General features: G+C 50.4%; 2 long non-coding RNA genes across 2 annotated transcripts; both read right to left on the bottom strand.

Annotated features, from left to right (window-relative positions):
- Positions 1 to 9,823: 9,823 nt before the first annotated feature.
- LOC135298405 (uncharacterized) lies at positions 9,824 to 11,245 on the bottom strand. The gene is made up of 2 exons (XR_010360387.1): positions 11,119 to 11,245; positions 9,824 to 10,932 (listed from the first exon to the last, which is right to left on the bottom strand). It is a non-coding gene; the product is annotated as an uncharacterized LOC135298405 (long non-coding RNA).
- Positions 11,246 to 15,785: 4,540 nt separating this feature from the next.
- Positions 15,786 to 19,061, bottom strand: LOC135298356 (uncharacterized). The gene is made up of 2 exons (XR_010360345.1): positions 16,639 to 19,061; positions 15,786 to 16,042 (listed from the first exon to the last, which is right to left on the bottom strand). It is a non-coding gene; the product is annotated as an uncharacterized LOC135298356 (long non-coding RNA).
- Between the last annotated feature and the right edge of the window lie 1,179 nt (positions 19,062 to 20,240).

Below are 20,240 nucleotides of genomic sequence, written 5' to 3'. Positions count from 1 at the left end.
GAACAGGAATTTCCTGGATCTACTGGATTCTTCTGCTGATGGCAGGAGAAGAAATTCTGACCTTCCCCTCTATTTGAGCCACCAACATTCAGTCTAATATTTCTTTACTCCCTCCTCCTGGTTAAATGGCCATGTCTAAGGACATCTCTTCATTTAGAGCAGCTGGATCTATGTCCTTCCCCTTGCTCCCAGATTTCCTCATGCAGCTGCTCTCTGGTCATTCTGATGTGTGTCCTTTGACTGGCTTCATGCTTTGAGCATCAGAGAGTTGCCCAATTTTTCAAAACTTTAACTACCTTCTTAGTCAGCATCTCTAGTTGTCTTTTTATCTTTTATATCACCTCTTCCTATGTCTTTGTCTAAAATCCTTCCTGTATGGCAATCCCTTGTGGATGGTGGACATGTCAGATGTTGCTGTCACAAGGAGCTCAGGGAAGGGTTTTCATGTTTATTCAATTTATTAAATTTTATCATGTTCACATTTTTTATATTGGCCATGAAAAGAAACCTTTCTGGTTTCTTTTCACCAGTTCCTGGTCCCTCAAAGGCCACAAACTGATGAGTTGTGGTTCCCACTCCAGTGGCTGCACTTGGGCCTCCCTCCACAGCCAGAGCACAGCTCCCTTATCCCAGAAAGTCCCTGGCAAAGGAGGGATGAATTAAACAGGACAGGCTGTGGGGATCAGGGGCAGGGCAGAGCCAGGGAGAAGAAAGACTTTTGCATTGGATGGAGCTGTGCCTTCCCTTGGCTTTGTTGGCTGACAATCAATGAACATCCCTCTGTGTCTCAGGCAGCTCCTTCTCCAAGGAAAGCAGGTGGGAGTTGGAGCCAAGGAGCTGAAAGCTGCAGGTCCAGCCTGGGCTGGAGGGAGTTCAGATTTGCACAAGGCTGCTCTGAGTGCCAGGGCTTGGATGGGGGAAATGGTGGGGTGGGGGTAAGGACAGAGTCTGATTGATTGTCAGCCATGAAGGGTCTTGATTTTCATATCTGTTCAGACTGCATGAGGAGGTGCTTGGATTCAATGACAATTGGAGATTGCACATATCAATGTATTCACAGGGAAAAAAAACCTAAACAGGACCTAAAAATTGCTTTCTGACTATCGTTTTAAATAAAATATATTCAGTTTGAACAGGCTTCTGAAATCTGTCTAATTAACCACAAAGTATTTTAACACTTAAATAAATTATCCCCAGAGGATTAGCTTGTTAAGGGGTTCTCAATGTTAATGAGCCCTGGGACACTGAATTCCTGCACTGAAGAGCTGAAGGCTGAACAAGCCTCTGGAGCAGTGAAATCCAGCAGCAGTCTCCAAGTTGCTGAGGATGTCAGCAGCCCCCACTGAGGCCATCCCTGCCCAGAGACCGTGGGGGAATGGGCAGACAAGGAGAGCGTCCCTGGGGCTGGGCCAGCAGAACTCAGAGGCACCAGCGGCTCCAGCTGGGCAATGGAGTGTGGAATGTGGCTGGGAAAGCCCTGCCTGGGCTGTGCCAAGCAGGACAGACATGCCCTGACTCCCAGCCCCCAAACAACACTCTCAATGAGACATTTTAAAGGAATTACAATTAGTTGTGCATTCTGACTTGGATGTATTGTAGAAATACTAAAACAAATCCTGAAGAGCTCAAACAACAAAACTGCCTTAACAGGGAAATTTAGAAAATCAAAGAAACTTTGGCAAAAGATTTAATATCCCATCAGTCAACAAAAAAACACTTCTCAAAGCATTACCTTGACCCATTCAACTTCACAAACTCTAAGCCTGTTCAATTTAATGTTAATCAAAGTTTTCAAGAAGAGGGAATTAGAAAGAAAGAAGGATGAAAAAGATTCAGAGGAGCACACACACAGCTCCAAACTCCTGGGTTCCAGCAGTGTTCAGATGGAAATTCCAAGAGGAGGTGGGGTCAAGATGTGTGCTTGCCTTGTGGTCAGCCTTCAATACCCCTTGGTCTTCCTGGGCCCTTCCCCCAGGTGGGACTTGAGCTCATTTGGTCACTCAGGAGCTGGGCTGGGGGCTGCAGAGGTGGCTGTGGAGCATTGCCTGTGCTGTGCCAGGGACTGGCAGCCACTGCTGGGCTGGGATAGAGGCTCTGGGGGGATTGGGGTTGCAGGGTGTCCTGGCTTGTAAAATAAGCATGTATTCTATTTTGCCATCTGTTGGGAGTTAGGCAGTTTTTTCTTATGTCTTTCAAGAACAATGACACTGCCAGGAAGATAATCTCCTGCTAATGGGCTATATAATGTCCTGGCTTGTAAAATAAGCATGTATTCTTTTTTGCCATCTGTTGGGGGTTAGGCAGTTTTTCTTATCTCTTTCAAGAACAATGACACTGCCAGGAGGATAATCTCCTGCTAATGGGCTATTGAATTACTCACTGTGGCTGGTAAGATTAGTTACATCATCCCATTGGGAGATGCTCCACCCAGAGGGAGGAGCCAAGCATCCCTGCCACCATAAAACAAGCATTTCTGAGACCACAGACAGCCTTCTTCGCTGGATTTCCCAGAGGAATCAGGAACCAAGGCCCAGCTGCTCCTTCGCCGCATTTTCGGAAGGGATTTACACCCTTCTGCAGATCGCCGCTCCAGGAGGAGCAGCCACCATTTGGCTGGACTGCTATCAGCACCCTGACTTCTCAGGGTGTCAGGTTTTTCTCACTCTGCCAGTGGGTTTTTTTGCTTGTGCTAAATTACATTGTTATTTAGGTTTTTTTCCTTCCTAGTAAAGAACTGTTATTCCCGTTCCCATATCTTTGCCTGAGAGCCCTTTTTAATTCTGAAGTTGTGATAATTCGGAGGGAGGGGGTTTACCTTCTCCATTTCACAGGAGGCTTTTGCCTTCCTTCACAGACTCCTGTCTTTTCAAACCAAGACACAGGGCAGGGCAGTGCTGGGGTTCCAGGGCAGGGCAAGGTGGACCTGCCTCTTCCTCTCTCACACATGAAATGTTTCCAGCCAGCAATCTCCTCCAGTCGGTCACACTAAAGCAGTGTTGGAGGTTAAAATCCCAATTCTGGCTGTGGGCACCTGGATGTCAAATACAGTTCTTTTCCATAGGAAAGAAAGCACAGAGCCCCAATGTTTGGAAGGCAGGTGTGAATCTCACTAGGCCAAGGCCAGCCAAACTTATCAGTAATGGCAGATTTTTTCTGGGAGCTATCTTTGTATGTATGGAATTTTGGAGTTGGAAAACCAGTCTTGGCCATGGGTGCCTGGAGAAGCAGGACATTTCATTCCAACAGGCAGGAAAGCATGGAGCCTTCCCCAGGCTTTTTGGGAACAAATGAGAGCTGACCCTTGTGGAACCACTGCCAGCCAGAGTTGCCTAGCAATATTCCTGTAGGAACAATCCCTGGATATAAGGAAATTTGGAGGTGAAACCCCAGTTCTGTCCATGGGTGCCTGGAGAGGAAGGAGAGATCTTTTCCACTGGGAAGGAAAGCACGGAGCACCAGTGTTTCAGCAGCAGATAACAACAGCCCCTCAACATGCCAAGGTCAGCTGGAGCAGCGAGGCAGCCCATGAGAGGCCAAACCAGCCAGACCCGTTCTGTGTCCTCTTGGTTTTATGGGGCCCTGCAGTGTCACAATAACACCTTGGTTCAATGGGGCCCCACAATGTCACAATGGCCTCCTAGTTCCATGAGGCTGTGAAGAGTCTTAATGGTCTCTCTGTGGCCCCATGAGGCCTTGCAACGTCACAATTATCTCCACAATTTTCCATGATGCCCCACAATGTCACAATGGTCCCTTGGTCTCACAGGGCCCCACAGTGTCACAATGGTCCCTTGGTTCCATGGGCCCTGTGCTGCTGCATTCCCCCCTCCCCTTCTCAGGCCGCCCTGACAGCTGAGAAATGTTCCTTGGGCCTCAGCCTTGGCCAACAGCCCCTGGGCTCAGCTCCTCTGCAGCTCAGCACAAACACTGCCTGCTCCAGCCACTGCTGCTGCCCAACCAGCTCCTGGTTGCTGTAGGAGCAGCCCTGGGAACTGGTTTTGTTCCCTCAGTGGCACAACATCCCTGTTCTCACACTGCCAAAGAAAGCTGTTGATGCCAAGTGCGGCCAGGAGGAACCATTGCTGTGACTGCAGTCCCTCTCTTGGGGCCCTACAAACAGCGCTGCAAAAGGAGCCCCTTGGAGCTCTCCTGGGCCAGTGACTCCCTCTGAGTGGGGCCTCTCCCAGCCGGGAACTCTCCCATTTGCTGCACTCGGGGATCCTGAACAACGAGGGAGCCTGCGCCGATCCCCCCACTCCTCCAGGCTCAACCCTTCACCCACTGGGGAGATGCCAAAGCATCCACAGGGAGCATTTGCTGCCCTCAGGGGAATTTCTCACAGGTGCCTTGCACTGACTCTTTGTGTCTGTGTGCACACAGGAGTGCCTGTGCTGGGGAAAGGTGGCAGAAATGCTGCTCTTGGAGGGGTTGGAGTGCCTTGGATAGCTGAGTCAGTCAGGTCTGCAAGTGAGGTCAAGTCACAAGGTCTAAGCTGAGTTAAATGCTGCTAACAGTTGTTCTTTTGCTAAGTTGTAATGTTTAATATAAGTTCTTACCTAAGTTAAATATTGTTAAGCATTATTAATCTCTTATATTGCGAAATCATAGGTTATAAATTAGGTTAAACACTATTAAGTGCTGTTCTTTTGCTAAATTGCTAAATTTACAGTAGAAGTAAATGTTAAGGTGTAAGTTAAGAAATATTAATTTTGAGCTCTGTTCAGCTTTTAGGCCCTATTCCTTTTATCCTTGCCCTCACTGTCCTTCTGTCACACACACACAGGGACAGTTCATGGTTCATTTCTGGTTTGATTGCCTAGATGTTGATTAGTTTTGTTGTTGCATTGTTTCCCTGGTTTGCCTGATGTGTCCAGTCAGGAGCAGAGTGACTCTTGCCAAGGAACTTTGTGGTGCTGTCCCTTAATATTAAATCTGGTTTTTGCTGATCCCTTGCTGGGGATATTTTCAGTGCTCTCAAGCCCTTGTTCATAACAGGGTGAAGGAGCCCTGGCCCAGGCTCTGGCCCTGGGGGACACAGGGACACTGCCGGGGGGTCCCTGTCCCCTTGTCCCACCCCCCATGGCCCCAACCCCCGTCCCCATGTCAGGCTCTGGGGTCGATCTCGTGGAACATCCTCTGGGGGAGGCTGTGGCGCCGGGGGCGGGGGGACCCAGGGGGACAGGGGACCCCGCTGTGCACGAGCAGGGTTGGACTGCTCTGGGGGAGCTGTGAGGGGGGCCGGGGCAGAGTGACCTCCCCAGTGACATCACACAGCCCCTGTGATGTCACACAGACATGTGATGTCACAGAGCATCTGTGATGTCATACAGCCATCTCTGTGATGTCAGACAGCCTCCTGTGATGTCGCTGAGCCCCCTATAACGTCACACAGCACCCTTGTGATGCCACAGAACCAACTAAGGGATGTCAACCTGGAGTGTCATGCAGCTGCACTGTGATGTCACAGAAGACTCTGAGATGTCACAAAGTCACCATGTGAGGTCACAGTCTGTTCTGTGATGTCACAGCCTGCTCTATGATATTACACAGCCATCTAATGATGTCACAACCCAATCTCTGATGTCACAGAGCCACCCTCTATGATGGCAAAGTCTGCTCCATGGCTTCACACCCTACTCTATGATGTCACAGCTGTGAGATGTCACAACCCCCTCAGTGATGTCACAAAACCCTCTCTGTGATGTCATACTGCCACTCTGTAATGTCACAGCACGCAATTTGACCTCACATCCTTCTCTATGATATCATACAGCCATGTCATGACGTCACAGCTGCTCTGTTATGTCAAAGAATCCCCTCTATGATGCTGTAGCTGCTTGACAACCTCACACAACAAACTCTGTGATGTCACACAGCTCCTTTCTGGCATCACAGCTGCTCTGTGCCTCTATGACACAGCCACAGAGGTGCCGCTGTGACACAGCCCCCTCTGGGACATCCCCCAGCCCCTGCCAGTGCTGAGCCCCTGTCAGCTCTGGCTGTGCCCTGCTGGTGTCCCTGAGCTGCCCTGGCAGTGCCCCAGCCCTGCTGGGCTGTGAACAGGAGCTGCTCCTGGCCAGAGCTGTCTCTCTGCAGCGCTGCCCTTGCCAGGAGCTGCCTCTGGGCCAGGAGCCCAGCCCAGCTCAGCAGCACAGACACAGCACCAGGACATGAATGACCCTCTGGGGCTTTGGTGCTCTTTGTATCTGCCATGGCCAAAGTGCTGCCCAAGTTGGCTCTGTCAGGGCCTTGCAGCTGCTGCCCCTCCCTGTGCCCTGTGCAGCCCAGGCTGTCCTATGTTGTCCCTGCCCTGCCCTCTGTCCCTGCAGGCTGTCCTCATCCCCCACTGCCCCACCTGGCTGGCCCCTTCCTTTGCTGACAGCTCTGCCTCCTGCCTGCCTCTGCCTGCCCACACAAAGCCTTGGGCTGCTCCAGGCTCCTTCTGGGGGACATGTTGCACCACAGCCCTGCCCTGGCAGGGAAATTCCTTTCTCCTGGTGTCCACTTCGGGCCTCCTCAGCTGCCCTTGGTGCCATTATTGCCTTCTCGTGCTTATATCCTCTATGAAGAAAAGCTCCAGCCTCTCTGACACCACCCTTCAATTCCTCCCAGGCTATTCCTGTTCTGTCCTGTCTCCACAGCATTGATCACAGAGCTGTGTGCTTCTACCTGCTTGTTATGTGATGAGGCCTCCAAACCCCATCTTGGGAGATTTTTGTGTCCTCTCCAAAGTATGTGAAAATGGAAAAATAATGGTCAAGGTTGTTTTCTCCCAAAACTTGCAGTGACAGAACAAGGGTCAATGTCTCTGAACTGAATGAGGGCGGATTTACATTTCTTAGAAGGAGGAAATATTTTATAACTATGAGAATTGCACAAAACTGCAAATGTTTTTCCAGAGAAGTGGATTCTCCATCCCAGGAATGCTCCAAGATGAGGAACTTTGTGCAACCTGACACAGTGAAACCCCATCCCCTCCCCAAGGACAGAATTCCTGTTGTGTGGGTTCTCTGATGTGCTGGGTGCCCTCACAAAGCTTCTGGCCAGAATGTCTGCTGAGGGCAGCCAGGCTGCTGCAGGGGCAGTGACCTCACAGCCATCACCATGGCAGCCCTGTCCCCTGGGCCTGGCTCTCCCCTTTCCTCTGCCCCTGCCTTGTCTCTGCTGGCATGAGGAGTTTTGTCATGAATATCTTGTCCCCAAGGTGCTGGGGCCAATGGCTTCCCAGGAAGGCTCCTGGAGCAGAAGTGGCTTTTCAGAGCCCAGGCAGAAAGGAGCCCTGAGGCAGCAGCTCTGCAGTGCTGGCAACCAGACCGGGCTGCCAAGGGAGGCTTCTGGCCATGCCCTGCAAGCAGCTGCTGCTGCCAAGGTGCCTTTGGTGCCTCAGGCTCTGCCTGGCACAGCTCCCAGCATGGCACTCTGCCCTTGTGCCCGAGCCCTTCCCTGTGCTGGGGCTGGCCTGGGGCTTTTCCTGCAGCGGGACCTGCCCTGCTCCTGGCACAGGAAAGGCAGTTCCTGCTGGAGCAGGAGGCTCTGCCTGCAGTGGGCTCCAACAACCCCAGCCAGGCCGTTTGCAAAGCCCCAGTGGGAAATAAAGGAGGAGGGTCCTGCTGATTTTGGGGTGAATAAAGCTGGAACCAGCCTGACTCCTCCATCCTGAAGTTCAATATCCTCAGAGGGAGCTGAAGCTGTGGCAGAAATGGAAAAAATCCTGGAGAAAGGAACAACCAAGTGACACCACTGAAAGCTTCTGCAGAGCTGCTGAGCTGGCCCAACCTGGGCACATCTGATTGACAGGGCAGCACTTCAGACTGGAAAAGTCCTGACCCAAATTTTATTGGTAGCATCTCCTGACATTTCTCTTCTTGGGATGTGTGGAAATTCTACCCTGCAGTGGGGACACCCCTCAAGATCACGTCTCCAGGTTGAACCAAAGGGATTTGCCCACGGTCATTGGTCTAGGGCAGTGACATCAATCTCTGCTTAATTACTGGTTTTGTTTTAATACAGTTGCTTAGAAATCACTTCTGAGTGCTCTAAATAATAAAATACGTAACAGCTCTTATATCTTGGTGTAAATATTTCTAATTAAGATAATTTTGTCTCATCATTACCATGGTATAAATTTATATAAATATCTCTGTTTTGTTATCCTTAATCCTGGGGGACAAATTCTATAAAGGTTAGATTCCACTTTGATAATTATTTACACATGAAGGCTTGAAAATTCTGGAGATGAGACTGGATCAGCTGCTCCATGGCTGTTCTCACAGAAAGAATTTAGAAAGCCTGGAGGTCCTTGGGGGTATTTGGGTGTGGATATGACAGTGTGGTGAGAGACAGAGAAAGCAAGATAAGTTTCCAATGAATTGGTCAGGGAACTTTTAGGGAGCTGGGGGGAAAGAATTGAATCTATCCACAGGTGGTGTGTATAGTAAGTTGGTTTTTCTCCATAAAGTTGTTTACTGAAGGATATTGTCTTAATTAGCCAATCATGTGTAATGTGTTGACTAAATGACCAATGAGGTCCACCTGTAGCAAACCAAGGTATAAAAGAAGAGGATTGAATAGACAGGTGGCCTTTAGCCCTTAGCTTTCTGGTCTGAGTCTGTGCCATCTCTGACTCAACGGTGACATTTGGGGATCTGTGGGGCTATTGGGGATCCTCTCTGCACGCTGTGTCCTAACAGGAGCTTTTCCAATAAACATTGCCTGAAGCTCCAACTGTGCACATGACAGGAACCCCTCTGAGTGCTTCTGGGACATCCCAGCACTTTGGCAGCCTGGGGACTCCTGGGATGTCACTGTGGAACCCCAGTCAGTGCCTGTGACAGATCAGTGCCTTTGCAGCCCAAGGTGCCCTGGGATGTCACCATGGAATGGCTGTGACTGCCTCTGAGCACAGGGCCCTTTACCATCCCCAGAAACCCCTGGGAGGTGTCCATGGAGTCCCTGTCTCTGCCTGTGACATTCCAGCTGTTGAACAGCCTGGAGACTCTTGGAAAGTCCCCATGGAACCCCTCTGAAGGCCTGTGACAGATCTGATCTTTAGCGGGCAACCATCCCCAGCCCCCTGTTGCTATGGTCAGTTTCCATGGCAACCATCCCCAGCCCCCTGTTGCCATGATCAGTTTCCATGGCAACCATCCCCAGCCCCCTGTTGCTATGGTCAGTTTCCATGGCAACCATCCCCAGCCCCTGTTGCCATGCTCAGTCCCTTGGCAGCTCCATGCAGACCCCATGCCAGGGGTGGGTGCCATGAACACCAGCTCAGGCCTGCAGCCAGAGCCCATTGCCATGGCAACCATTGGCAGCCCCATCCCCAGGGTCATGGGATCCCAGATCCACAGAATTGGCTGAGCTGGGAGGGACCCATCAGGATCCTGGAGTCCAACTGCTGGCCCTGCACAGGACACCCCAACAATGCCAGCCTGGGCCTGGCAGCGCTGTCCAAACGCTGCTGGAGCTCAGAGAGCCCTGGAGCTGGGAGCCTTCCCTGGGGAGCCTAGGCACTGCCCCAGCAGCCTCTGGGCAAAAACCTTTTCCTGAGATCCAACCTGAGCCTGCCCCGACTCAGCTGCAGCCGTTCCCTCCAGTCCTGTCCCTGGGCACCAGAGGGAAGAGTTTCCCACAGCCCCAGCCAGGGACCCGCTCCCAAGGCTGTTGCCATGGCCACCAGGGCTGGGACCAGCTGGGATGCTCGGTTTCCACTGGCTGGGGTTTAGGAATGGGATTCCTCAGATTCCTGCTCCAGCTAAAACCACGCTGCTGCTCTCTGCCCTCCTGCCTCCCATGGAATGCACAAAAGGCAAAGATCCTGGGCTGGGATAAGAACAATTTATTGGGAACAGCAACGAGATAAAGAACAAACAGGAACAGAAACAATACTGCTAACAAAAGGGAAAAGAAAAACTATTTACAGGGAAAACCAAAACACAACTCACTGGGTCATCCTGGCCACATATTTCCGCCTACCTGGCAAGGATACTCTTCTCCTCAGGGAGAGAGAGACCCTTTCCTGCCTCTGGCAATGACCTGAGGAGGGAGTGGATCTAATGACATGGCCCTGGCCAGAACCTCATGTTCATTGATCCCACATCATGTCATTGGCAGGGGCAGGAAAAGGGACAGGTGTCTTCCCAGCATGGATTACAGTGAACATGGAACACAGGTCTCTTCCCAGTGTGGATCCTCCAATTGGGTATGAAGCTGGAGCCAGGCACGAAGCTCTCCCTGCAGTTGGGGCATTTACAGGGCTTCACTTACAGGTGCCTCTGTTGGTGTCTGGTTAAGTTAGAACGGTTGGGGAAGCTCTTCCCACACTGGGGACACTCGTAGGGCCTTTCCCCAGTGTGGATGCGCCGGTGGGTGACGAGGTGGGAGTTGTACTTGAAGCCCTTCCCACAGTCCAGGCAGCGGAAGGGGCTCTCCTCGGTGTCCTCCGCTCATGCAGGAGGAGATTGGAGCTGGTGTGAAACCTCTTCTGACACTGGGGACACTCGTAGGGTCTCTCCCCAGTGTGGATGCGTTGGTGGGTCACAAGGGTGGATCTGTAGCTGAAGCCCTTCCCACACTCCCCACACTCGTAGGGCCATTCCCCGGTGTGGATCATCTGGTGGCGGATCAGGGTGCTGCTCTGCCTGAAGCTCTTCCCACACTCCAAGTACTTGTAGGGCTTCTCCCCATCATGAAGCTCCTCATGGACCATCAGCTCCAAGCTCTGGCTGAAGCTCTGTCCACCTTCCTGGCACAGGGTGGGTCTTTCCTCCTCAGAGCACCCTGGGCTGGGATTGCAGGCCCTCATCCTGTGGGATCTCTTGGGCTTTACCTCCCTGTTCGATTCCTGTGCCATGGAGTCCTTCAAAACAGCTTCTTCCACAAGGTTCTGCTGTGAAGATTTGTCATCTCTGGTCTCCATCCTCAGCACCTTGTCTGGGGGATGAAGGACAAGGAGTGGATGGGCTTTGCCTCTGTGCCAGAGGGAAAGGGAACGAGACACCCCCAGTGCATCCCCAGCAGGATGGCCAAGGCAGAGGGGTTGTCCTGCAGCCACGGGCCATGCTGAGCTTGGAGATGCAGCAGGAGAGAGGGAGAAAGGGGCACTGACTTCCTCCTCACCTGCCGGGGTGTCGTGGGGCATCTTCCTTTTCCTTGCAGCATCCCCCTCCATCTGGCTAAGGTTTGGGAATGGGAAAACCTGGTCTGGGAGGAAAAAAAAAAGGGATGAATACATCAAGTTTTGTACGGGTTTCAAGGTAAACCAGGTGGAGATTCTAAGCTAGAATTACAATTTAATAAGAAAATTAAGATCAAAGCAATGAAACAGAAACACTGCCCTAAACTGACAGAGTCAGGATATAACCTGACACCCTGTTGGTCAGGGTGCTGGTAGCAGTCCCATTAAATGGTGGCTGCAGTCCTGTTGCAGTGATGAACGTGATTCTGTCGAAGCAGTGATCCTGTAGAATGGTCTGGTCTTTCTCTGAAGGTCCAGTGGTGCTTATGGAGCTCTTATCCTCTGGCAATCCAGTAGCCAAGGTGCTCCTGGTGCTGCAAGGCTCAGTTTATATCCAGGTAGGAATGCTTGGCTCCTCCCCCTGGGCAGAGCATCCCACAATGGGATGATGTCATTTAACCAGTCCTGCAGGGACACTCAATGGCCCATTCACAGAAGATGGCCCCTGGAGGGCGTTATCAGGGCTGAGTCATGGAAGAGATAAAGAACACTGCCCCGCCTGTTTATTACAGTTTGTCAACATGGTGATGGAAAACATGCACTTGGTTACATCTGACACTGTAACCTGAAACAGTGGGGTAATCCCTGCTGGGGGGTGAAACCACCTCCCTTACCCAAACTGGCTCAGGTGTCAAACCCCCACTCCGGGAAGGCCACTCACACAGGGGACAATGTCACACTTGCCCTGCACCAGGGGATGTCTCTGTCCCTGTCACTCCCTTGTTTTCTCCCCCTTTCTCTTTCTTTCCATCTCTCTCTACCTCTGTTTTACTGTTTTTACTGTTCAATACCATCCACTTTGGATTTGGTCTCATTAGCACCTTAACTGGGAAAGAGGCATCTCTCTAACAATTTTCTTAACCAGATTGTGACATTATTTTGGGACAGTAAGTTCAGGGCACTGTTCTCTGACCCCAAGCGCCTTTGACAACAGCATGGTTCCCTCAGAGGAGGAGGTTGTGGGTCTTTCTGGAGGAACTCTTGGAAATTTGGACGCAGCTTCCTCTGAGCGACTCATGGGAGAACTGATGAGGAAAATGGCCTTTGTGGGTGGCCAGTGTAAAGAAAATATTTTCTTGTCCTTCCTTGAAAAGTTCATTAAAATCACTGGAGGAAAGAGAGCAAATGTTACCAGCGAGACTGACAAGGTTCATTTACCCCAAGGTGAGGAGCACAAGGCTGCTGAAAGTCCCACAAGGAGCCCAGCTCCGTGAGCTAAATTCCCAAATAATCCCTGAATTCACAGGCTTCGAGGCCTTCCCACATGTGAGGATACATTTTCTCTTCATCCCTATCACTATTGTGACAGCTACACAGAGCTTTCTCTTCCTTTTAATAGTCTGTATTGATCCAAATTTCCACGTTTCTTTTATCGGCACCTGCCAGCAGCTGAGCTGAACCGATGAAACTTGGAATTGCCACAGAATTGCTTCTATTGTTGGTTTATTAATGTTTGGGTTTTGTTGTCATTTCCATCACAAGTGAGTTGTGGGAAGAGCAAATATTCCTCAAGGCATTTAATGTAGTGTTAAGTTTGATTTCTGCCAAATCTATTTTGTCCAGTGCCCAGGGCATGCTTGAGGGGTCTCTGTGCCTCTTGCCCTGGGTAATGCTTGGGAGGGGCTTGGGGGGAATTTTGTTCTTGTCCCTGTCACCCCAGGCCATTCCCCAGGGAGTTTCCATCATTCTCACCCAAGGGAATGTCTGGGGGGTCTCCCTCCCTCTCATCCCTGTGCCAGGGGGTGCTTGGCCCAGTCTCTGTCCCTCTCAGCCCAGGGGATGCTCGGGGGTCTCTGTCCCCTCACCCTGGTGGTTGCTCGGGGGTCTCTCCATCCCGTTGGCCTCAGGGAATGCTTGTGCAGGGCTGGGGACCAGGGGCTCTGTGTCCCTCTCACCGCTGAGGGTGCTCGGGGCTGGGGGGGCTCTCTGACCTTCTCATCCCTGGGGAGGCCAGGGGGGTCTCTGTCCCTCTCAGCCCTGGTGTGACCCTGCCCAAACATCATTGGGGTCAGAGGGACAGAGACCCCCCAAACCCCCAGAAGGGCTGAACCTGGGATCATGCTCATACCCTCTTCATCTGTTTAGCCCAGAAATGAGTTCTGCACCTTTAAGGCAGGTTCTGAGAGCGAAGGCAGGCAGGAAGTGAGCAGGTTTTTTAAGAAACTGCACTCCTCCATATTCTGGCTCCTGGACAGACAGATAGCAGGACAGGGCTCTCCTTTGGTTTTAGTTAGTTTTTAGCTCTCTGAGGCAGATAAGTGCCCTGGACTGTGGTTTTTCTTTTACTTTAGAGCTGTTTAAACCTGCTCTCAATATCCAGAAGAGCACTGGCAGCTCCACCTGTGGCCCATTGGGCCAAGCCTGGTCCATGGCATTTCCAGTGCTGGAGGAACTGATAAGAGACTGAGTGAGCAGAGCTACAGCCCACAGAGGGACTTTCTGAGTTTGTCATCTCTTTTGGAGCAGCAAGAGGTTTTATTGTTTAATATTGATCATTTGCTCTACTCGTGAATTCCTTGCCTGTTAAATAACCAGGTTTTTCCACTTTTCTCCAAGGAAATACTTTCCCCAAACTAATTGGGGGAGATGCTGCTTGAATTTGCTTTCTAGAGGAAACCCCTTTTGGAGGTTTTCTCCCAAATTTGCCCTAAACTAGGAGAGGGTGGTGGAGAGAGGAGAGAGCCCCAAGTGCCTGGACTGGGAGGAGGCTGGAGAGAGGGACCCTGGAACCCCAAAACCCCCCAGCATCCCTAAGTAGGACCCTGGAGAGGGGGGATCCCCAGGACCCATGGGATCCTTGGCAGCCATGAGAGGGGGAACCACCAGAAACCCAGAGGGATGAGACTGGAATTGGGACACTCGTGGTGGCTTTTTTTTAGATTCACTTTTGTTTTTTGAAGGTTTTCATGGACACCAGGTGACTTCTAGAGATGGACTTGGGTGGAAGATCTTCAGCCTCTCTGTGCTCATCCCTTGTTTTTCCCCAAAGCAGGTTTTCCCATTACCAAATCTTGGCCCAATGGAAGAGAATGCTGCAAGGAAGCAAAAGATGCCCTGAGACACTCAGGCAGGTGAGGAGGAAGTCAGTGCCCCCTTCCCCCTCTCTCCTGCTCCATCTCCCAGCCCAGCCTGGCCCCCAGCTGCAGGACAACCCACTGCCAACGCTGTCCTGCTGGGGATGCACTGGGGGATCTCCTGCCCCTTTCCTCTGGCATGGAGGCACATTCACAGGCTCTGGGGCAGGAGGGGGAACCGCGGGCAGTTTGGGGTGCGTGGCTCGGCTGCTCCCGGCGCAGTTCCCCCGAGCCCCTGGCGCAGCTCCGCCAGCCCTCCCCCACCACGGCACTGGCCGGAGGTTCTTTAACAGAAATGCTGGTAAATTGACCATCTGGAATTACACTAAATACGATTTCAAGAAGCTGCTGGTTTGCTGGGCAGTTTGCCAAATTCCACATTGTTGTTTCTTTCAATAAAACTGCACTTTAAAAGGTCTTAGCAAATTCATGCTTGCATAAAATTTGTTGCTACCATGGCCTTCCCTCAAAACTAAATTACATAAAAACATGACGTACTCATTACATCCTTTTAATCCCTCCAGTAAATCCATCATGCTGTTATTTCAATCACAGATTGTTCAACTTGTCAGTGCCTTATTTCTATTAATGGCATCAGAATAAGTTATATTTTGTTGTATGTATAACTTTTAAGGATATCCATTTTTGATTCTATGATGTTTAATTTAATGCAAATTCAGGGTTGATAAGACTAAACAAAGTTAAACTTCATTAGTGTTAGATTTGAGCAATGTTAAATTACATTTTATTAATTTGAAATCCTGCTGTTCTGGATTGAAAGAAAACATATGTATTCTATTTGCCATCTGTCAGAGGTAGGGCAGTTATCTTCTGTTAATTGGGCAGTAAATTGGACCCCCAATGGCTCCCACAGATCCTAAACACCTGCAAGGACCTCCAAGCTTTCTAAACTCCTTCTTGTGAGAGGAGCCTTGAAGCAGATGTATCCAATCCCAGTCCCAGACTTTCAAGATTTTGTATGTAAGGAATTATAAAGGTGGAATGAAACCTTTCTAGAATTTGTCCCACAGGATTAAGGATGGCAAACCACAGCTGTTTCTATAAATATATATTATCTATTATGGTAATGATTAGACAATATTATCTTAATCAGAAGAATTTGCTCCTAGGTATAACAGCTGTAACATATTATTTATATTATATTATATTATATTATATTATATTATATTATATTATATTATATTATATCATATCATATCATATCATATCATATATTATATTATATCATATTATATTTTCATATATCATATTATATCATATACTAGGAAGTGATTTCAAAGTAACTGTGTTAAAGTAAAACCAGTTATTAAGCAGAGATTGATGTCACTCCCTGTGTTGGTTTGAAAAGACAGGTGTCTGCTAAGGAAGGCAGGAGCCTCTCCTAAAACGTAAAATGTAAACCCCCTCCCTCTGAATTGTTATAAATTTGAAATTAAGGGGCTCTCAGGAAAAAATATGGGAGCAGGAATAACAGTTCTTTATTAGGGAAACAAATAAAAAGATAAAATAAACAATGCAGTAAAGCAAGACAACACTGACAGAATCAGAACACAACCTGACACCCTGTTGCACAGGGTGTTGGTAGCAGTCCAATTGGAATGGTGGCTGCAGTCCTCCTGGAGTGTCAGGTGTGCTTCTGCTGCAGCAGGGATCCTGTAGAAAGGTATAGTCTTCCTCTGAAGATCCAGTGGAAGAGGCAGCAGCTGTTCCTCTGGGAAATCCAGTGGAGAAAGCCATGTTGGTGTTCCAGAATTTTTAAGATTATATCTGGTAGGAATGCTTGGTTCTCCCCTCTGGGCGGAGAATCTCACAATGGGATGCTGTAGTTCTTATCAGTCATGCAGTGACATTCAGTAGCCTGTTATCAGCAGATGTCTGCCCTGAGGAAGGAGTGGGTGTGGAAGAGATAAGGTAAACTTCCCACTTAACAGAAGACAACTGCCATAGAGATGGCAAAGAGAATACAATCTGCTTGGCAATCCAGGACTGTCTCCATTGTGAAACTCAGAGGCCCCAAGGAGCCAAGGGTCCATGGTGACTTTGTGGAGCCCAGTGTCATGGAGGAGGCATTGTGACACAGTGAGGGCACATGGAGCCGAGGGGCCCTGGTGACACATCAGGGCTTTGTGGGAGCATGAAGCCATTGTGACATTGCAAGGTCTCATGGAAGCACGGGGCCATTGTGACACTGCAGAAGGAAGGGGAGCCAAGGAGACCATTGGGACACTGTGGGGTCCCACAAAACCAAGGGAACAGGGAACAGATCTGGCTGGGCCTCCTGGGGATCACTTGACAGGTCCAGCTGACCTTGGCATGTCGAGGGCTGCTTTCTCATCTGTCCTTGAAGCACTGGGGCTCTGGGCTTTCCTTCCTATGGTAGAGAACTCTCCTTGTCCTCCAGGGGCCCATTGTCAAAACTGGGATTCCTCCTCCAAATTTCCTTATATGCAAAGATTGTTTCCAGATGAAATCTGCCAGGAGTGACAGCTCTGGCTGCCTTGGCCATCCAGGAACCACCTCTCATCTGCCTTTGAAACACTGGGACCATGTGATTTTTTTTCTTATGGGAAAAAAATCCATCTCGACCAGGCACCCATGGCTAAAATTGGGCATCTGCCTCCAGCATTCCCTATATCCAAGGATAACTCCCAGACAAAAGCTGCCAGGACTGACAAGTGTGGCTGGCCTTGGCTTCCTGAGGGCTGCTACTCATCTGCCTCTAAAACACTGGGGCTTTGTGCTTTCCTTCGTAATGAAAAGAACTCTTCTTCCTGTCCAGGTGCCCACGGCCAAAATTGAGATTCCACATCCAAAGTGCCCTATGGCCAAGGGTAGCCCCTAGACAAAAGGTGCCAGCAGAGACAGGTCTGACTGGCTTGGCCTAAGGGTGGCCACATCTCATCTTCTTCCAGAACACTTGGACTTCACACTTTTTTTCCAGTACAAAAAAACCCCCATTCATCTTGACCAGGTGCCCATGGTCAAATCTGGGATTCCATCTCAAGAGCTCCATACATCCAAGGATTTTCCCCCAATGAAAGATGCCAGGACAGACAGGTCTGGCTGCCCTTGGCCTCTTGGGGGCTGCCTCTCACCTGCTTACCAAACACATTGGGTTGGTGATTTCCTTCCAATGGAAAAGTACCATCCTTCTTCTCAAGGTGCCCGTGGACAAAATTGAGATTCTTCCTCCCAAATTCCATATATCCAAGGATTCCTCCATGACAAAAGCTGCCAGGACAAACATGTCTGGCTGGCTTGGCCTCCCGAGAGCCACCTCTCTCCTCTTCTGCCTTTGAAACTCTTGGGCTCTGTGCTTTCCTTCCCATGGAAAAGAACCATCCTTCTTATCTACACAGAAATGGCCGAAATTTGGATTCCACCTCCCAAATTTGCTATATCCAAGGGTTGCTTTCAGACAAAAGCTACCAGGACAGAGAGGTCTGGCTGTCCTAGGCCTCTGATGGCTGCCTTTCATCTGCCCTGGAAACACCTCTGTTCTGTGCTTTCCTTCCTATGGAAAACAACTGTGCTTCTCCCCCAGGTGTCCATGTCTGAAACTGGGATTCCACCTCTAAAATTCTGTATATCCAAGGGTTGCTTCCAGGCAAAATCTGCCAGTACCATCAAGCCTTGGCCTCTGGTGACTGCCCCTGCAACACTGGGGGTCGGTTCTTTCCTTCCCATGGAGATCACTGGGATACTGTGGGGACCTCACGAAACCAAGGGGATCATTGTGGCACCACTGGAGCCCATGGAACCAAGGGGCTGTGGTGACACAGCGGGGCTTCATGAAACCCAGAGACCATTATGACTCTGTGGGACCTGATGGAACCATGGAGATCATGAGCACCCTTCATGACCTCGTGTCACCAAGGGGACATTATGACACGTCAGGGCCCCATCGAACCAAGGGAACATGGAACAGGTCTGGCTGGCTTGGCCTCCCAGGGGCCACCTGATAGGTCTGGCTGATCTTGGGATGTCAAGGGCTGCCTCTCATCAGCTCCTGGAACACTGGAGCTCCATGCTTTCCTTGCTATGAAAAGAACCATCCCTCTTTTCAGATGCCCATTGGCAAAACTGATACTTTCCCTAAAAAATTTTCCAATATGCAAGGGCATCTCTCAGAAAAAAAACCTGCCAGCTCTGGCTGGCCTTGGCCTCTGGTGGTCAGCTCTCATCTGCCCCTGAAACAATGGAGCTATGTTCCTTCATTCCTTAGGAAAAGAACCCATTTTCATGTCCAGGGCCCATGGCCAAAATTAGAATTTGGCCTCCCAAATTCTGTATATCCAAAGATTGCTCCTAGACAAAAGTAACCAGAACAGACAGGTCAGGCTGGCCCTGCCCTCTGGTGATTTTCTTAGACCATGAGCTGAATGTTTCCATTTGAAAACACCTTGGAGAGGGCCCGGAGATCTCCCAAGGAGGGGTTCTGAAACCTTGGGCACATGAGCATTACATATGGACAAAGGAGCTCTGTGCTCTGTGCTGTTGTGGTGGTATTGCATCATGGAAGGGATGTCCGAAAAGAAGCTGCTAGCAGTTTCCTCCATGTCTGTCAAAAACACCCAATCAGTAATTAGCTTTGAGAATTGACAATCTGTTAAACCACTATGGAAGCTGTACACGGCTCTGTGAAGACACACATTAAAGATGAGAAAGCCTGGGAGGGTCTCTTTCCTTTCTGGCCAGCAAAGAGGTAACAAGGCTGGCCCAGCCCCCGTCTCAGCCGGGCCGGGCTGGGCGTCTCCTGCCGTGGGGCCGGGCCCCTTCCCAGGGAGCCCCCCAGGCCCCATCGGCTGCCGGGCAGGGCAGGGGAGGTCGCGGGGCCGAGGCCGGGCCGGGCCATGGCTGCGGTTGCCAACACCTGGGCGCTGCTGAGCCCTGCCCCGCCGCCAGCCTGGGCCCAGCCAGGATCTGCCGGGTCCCAGGAGCAGCCCCGGGCCGGGCCGGCTCCACCAAGATTCTGCCACCCTTGGGGTTCACCCGCAAGCCCCGGGCAGGGGGAGGAGAAGCCATGGGCCCCGGCCGTGCTGCTGCTGTGTTCTGGCCTGGCTGCTGAGATCCTGGCCCTGCCCCAGCGCGGCCCATCCTGACACAGCCCCAGCGCAGCCACTGCAGAAACCTCCATCGTAAAACAGCTCCAGCCACAAGGACCGAGCCTGGCCGGGGTCACGGAACCATCTGCAGGCCCCAGGAGAGATATTAACTCTTTCAGTGCTTCCATCCTCCCTCGAGTGAGAGAAAAGGACAAAGTGCAGGCACACAGAGGAGCAACATGAAGACACCGAGGTCAGTGAAGGGGAAGTTGAGTCCCGGATGGGAGGGATGAGGAAATGCCATAACCTTGGGACTGAAATCCTCTTGTGAAGCTATAGAGAAGGATGTAATTGATACATCAGACTCTCTTTTTCCCTATAACACATTGAAAAGGATGGGAAGATGACTTGTTCAGGAAAGACCTCCATGGTAAAGTAAGCAAATGTTGAAGTAGCTGTGTTCCCATGTGAAGTTTGAACAGACAGAGCAGAGTGATGAGACCCTGTGCCCTCATAGGGAGAAGAAGAAAACCACTGTTCTCAGAGATGAAGATGATTTCAGAAATAGATGAAGAGAACATTTGCTCTTAAACAGCTCATCTTTAAACTAATACCCCATTAGTTGACATGGCCCATAAACACAACTGTGGGAAAAGCTGTCAAAAAATGGGAGGGACTTCATGATTGCAGATTTTCCAGGTGGCTGCTATTAATGGAAATTGAGAGCCACAAGAGAACTCTTTTCTTATGGAGAAGTCTCCATAGCAAGAAAGAGAGACTCCTCTCCCTACATGAACTGAAGGAAGACTACTCTAGAGGAGGTAAACTGAAAATATTAGGTTTTGTCTCTTTACATTGTCAGTA

Source organism: Passer domesticus, chromosome 4, assembly GCF_036417665.1.
Source record: "Passer domesticus isolate bPasDom1 chromosome 4, bPasDom1.hap1, whole genome shotgun sequence".
Classification (NCBI taxonomy): Eukaryota; Metazoa; Chordata; class Aves; order Passeriformes; family Passeridae; genus Passer; species Passer domesticus.
Note: the sequence above shows the minus strand (reverse complement) of the source record. Positions and strands in the feature narration are given on the sequence as shown.